Source organism: Galeopterus variegatus, unplaced genomic scaffold, assembly GCF_000696425.1.
Source record: "Galeopterus variegatus unplaced genomic scaffold, G_variegatus-3.0.2 Scaffold3422, whole genome shotgun sequence".
Lineage (NCBI taxonomy): Eukaryota > Metazoa > Chordata > Mammalia > Dermoptera > Cynocephalidae > Galeopterus > Galeopterus variegatus.
Window position 1 is genome coordinate 11,947 of NW_007729533.1, and position 329 is coordinate 12,275.

A 329-nucleotide genomic window follows, 5' to 3' on the forward strand; every position below is an offset into this window, starting at 1 on the left:
GAAGAAATGGCTCTTGTTGAGAAGGATTTCTGCTTCCCCATCTGTCATCCAGCTCCTGAACAGCCACAGAGTGGGGGACTTCATGGGAGGAACTGCTGGAGAGGGCCGAGGAAGGCTGTGATCCTGAATTTGTCACACCTGTGATAGATTAGTTTTTGATAAAGCATCAGCTAGGGAAAGTTAGGACATTTCAGTGATTCCAGTTAAAAGGTCAAGGCTGCAACTTCAGCCCATTATACTGTGAAGTCCTTTCTGTCTTAACTTTCTTACCATAGTTGGTTGCAGTTTATGTGCAAATGCCTGACTGGTTTTGAGAAAGACTGGGATTG